Source organism: Triticum dicoccoides, chromosome 6B (genome assembly GCF_002162155.2).
Source record: "Triticum dicoccoides isolate Atlit2015 ecotype Zavitan chromosome 6B, WEW_v2.0, whole genome shotgun sequence".
Taxonomy (NCBI): Eukaryota; Viridiplantae; Streptophyta; class Magnoliopsida; order Poales; family Poaceae; genus Triticum; species Triticum dicoccoides.
Window position 1 is genome coordinate 705896958 of NC_041391.1, and position 3596 is coordinate 705900553.

Here is a 3596-nt window from a genome sequence, read left to right on the forward strand (position 1 = left end):
AGAAACCAGCTACGAGTAGAAGGAGAGTGCATCTACATACCCTTGTAGATCGCTAAGCGGAAGCGTTCAAGTGAACGGGGTTGAAGGAGTCGTTCTCGTCGTGATTCAAATCACCGATGATCAAGTGCCGAACGCACGACACCTCCGTGTTCAACACACGTACAGCCCGGTGACGTCTCCCACGCCTTGATCCAGCAAGGAGAGAGGGAGAGGTTGAGGAAGACTCCATCCAGCAGCAGCACAACGGCGTGGTGGTGGTGGAGGAGCGTGGCAATCCTGCAGGGCTTCGCCAAGCACCGCGGGAGAGGAGGAGTACTTGTGAGAGGGGGAGGGCTGCGCCAGAACTTCGTGTGTAGCTCCCATGCGCCTCCCCACTATATATAGGGGTGGAGGGGCTGGTTTCTTGCCCTCCAAGTCCATTGGGGCGTTGGCCAAGGTGGGAGGAAAGAAATCCCATCATTTCCTTCCCCACCGATTGTTATCCCCCCTTTTTAGGGATCTTGATCTTATCCCTTCGGGATATGATCTTATTCCTTCTAAGGGGGGATCTTGGTGCGCCTTGGCCAGGGGTGTGGGGCCTTGCCCCCACTACCCACGTTCATGTGGGTCCCCCCATGCAGGTGGGCCCCACTCCAGAACCTTCTAGAACCTTCCCGGTACAATACCGAAAAATCCCGAACATTTTCCGGTGGCCAAAATAGGACTTCCCATATATAAATCTTTACCTCCGGACCATTCTGGAACTCCTCGTGATGTCCGGGATCTCATCCAGGACTCCGAACAACATTCGGTAACCACATACAAACTTCCTTTATAACCCTAGCGTCATCGAACCTTAAGTGTGTAGACCCTACGGGTTCGGGAGACATGTAGACATGACCGAGACGTTCTCCGGTCAATAACCAACAGCGGGATCTGGATACCCATGATGGCTCCCACATGTTCCACGATGATCTCATCGGATGAACCACGATGTCAAGGACTTAATCAATCCCGTATTCAATTCCCTTTGTCTATCGGTATGTTACTTGCCCGAGATTCGATCGTCGGTATCCAATACCTTGTTCAATCTCGTTACCGGCAAGTCACTTTACTCGTTCCGTAACACATCATCCCGTGATCAACTCCTTGGTCACATTGCGCATATGATGATGTCCTACCGAGTGGGCCCAGAGATACCTCTCCGTTTACACGGAGTGACAAATCCCAGTCTCGATCCGCATAAAACAATAGATACTTTCGGAGATACCTGTAGTGCACATTTATAGTCACCCAGTTACGTTGTGACGTTTGATACACCCAAAGCACTCCTACGGTATCCAGGAGTTACACGCTCTCATGGTCGAAGGAAGAGATACTTGACATTGGCAAAGCTCTAGCAAATGAACTACACGATCTTTTGTGCTAGTCTTAGGATTGGGTCTTGTCCATCACATCATTCTCCTAATGATGTGATCTCGTTATCAACGACATCCAATGTCCATAGCCAGGAAACCATGACTATCTGTTGATCACAACGAGCTAGTCAACTAGAGGCTCACTAGGGACATATTGTGGTCTATGTATTCACACGTGTATTACGATTTCCGGATAATACAGTTATAGCATGAATAAAAGACAATTATCATGAACAAGGAAATATAATAATAATACTTTTATTATTGCCTCTAGGGCATATTTCCAACACATACCTCCCCTAGTTCTTCGTTGTTTTGATGTTGCTCGTTGTCTTGTATCCAACAAGCTTGAGTTTGCTCAAATCGGAGTTCATTTGCAGAAGTTATGGCAGTTCTGGTTTTATTGGTTCCATCTGTTGTCTTTAGCTGCATTTTGAAGGCAGCCATGTGCTAAAGCCTCTGTGGCGTGCGGTAGTACCGCTCCTGGTGAGCGGTAGTACCGCTGCCTCTAGCCCAAAACGCTGGCGTGCACGAAAGTAGGCACGGAAGTAATTTTTTACTTCCGCGACCCACGCGGTAGTACCGCTCCGGGTGAGCGGTAGTACCGCTTCCTCGCGTCTTGACGTTGATGCGTGCGGTAGTAGGCGCGGATGTAATTTTTTACATCCGCCCTTATGCGGTAGTACCGCTCCATGTGAACGGTAGTACCGTGCCGACTTTTTCTCATAGCTAGCTCCAGCGGTTGTAGGCGCGATAGTTATTTTTTACTTATGTGGTCGCGCGGTAGTACCGTAAGGGCAGGCGGTAGTACCGCTCCCGCAGTAGTACCGCCCTGTTGCCCCTTTGCAGTGTTGTTTCATTGGGCTTCTGCCACCCTAGCGGTAGTACCGCTTGTAGGAGCGGTAGTACTGCTCTGTGTGGGCTGTGAGCATAACAGTTGGATTTTCCCTCTCCTATAAAAGGGGGTCTTCTTCCCAATGAATCTTATCCTTTGAGCTCGTGTTCTTCCCCCATTGTTGACCTTCTTCGAGCTTGCTATCTCTCAATCCCTCCATGGATTCTTGCTAGTTTTGAGGGAAAAGAGAGAGGAGATTGTTGGGAAACGCAGTAATTTCAAAAACATTCCTACGCACACGCAAGATCTATCATGGTGATGCATAGCAAGGAGAGGGGAGAGTGTAGTCCACGTACCCTCGTAGACCGTAAGCGGAAGCGTTATGACAATGCGGTTGATGTAGTCGTACGTCTTCATGATCCGATCGATCCTAGTACCAAAAGTATGGCACCTCCGCGATCTGCACACGTTCAGCTCAGTGACGTCCCACGAACTCTCGATCCAGCTGAGTGTCGAGGGAAAGCTTCGTCAGCACGACGGCGTGATGACGGTGATGATGAAGCTACCGGCGGAGGGCTTCGCCTAAGCACTACGACGATATGACCGAGGTGGACAATGGTGGAGGGGGGCACCGCACACGGCTAAGACAATGATCAACTTGTGTGTCTATGGGGTGCCCCCCTCCCCCGTATATAAAGGAGTGGAGGAGGGGGAGGGCCGGCCCTCTCTATGGCGCGCCCTAGGGGAGTCCTACTCCCACCGGGAGTAGGATCCCCCCCTTCTGTCGGGGAGGCTGATCCACCAACACCTATGGGGACAGGGCCCCTTTCGGTTCGGTGAGGGCGGAGGTCGCACAAAGAGCGGATCGAGGCGGTACACGCGAGCGGTTTTTACCCAGCTTCGGGCCGCACGGATGCGTAAAACCCTACTGCTGCTTGTTTGTGTGTATTGAATTCTTGCTCAGGAGTGACGGACGCTGCCAGACTGAGCGTGAGAGTGTTTCTGGTGTTTCGAATGAGCCGAACCGGTCGAACCCCTTCTACGTTACGCTTGGGCCTCCTTTTATACTTTCAAGGGGTCACCGACAGGTGGCAACGTAGACAAGAAGGGTAAAAATGGAAAAGGATGCGGTAGGTGCAGCTACCGCTACTGTGGATACAGTGCACCCTACCTAACTCTGACGGCAGGGGACAAGGTCATTAAATGCCGGTCTGAGTTGCCTAAACAGTGCAAAAAGTGACCGTTAGGAGCGCCACCGTTTGCCACGATGGCCTTCTCTTCATCTCCGCTTGCCACCGCGCACCCCTAGCTGCACAGCCTCCTGCCACGTGTGCTTGGGAGAGTCCTAAAGCGACACGTTAGCA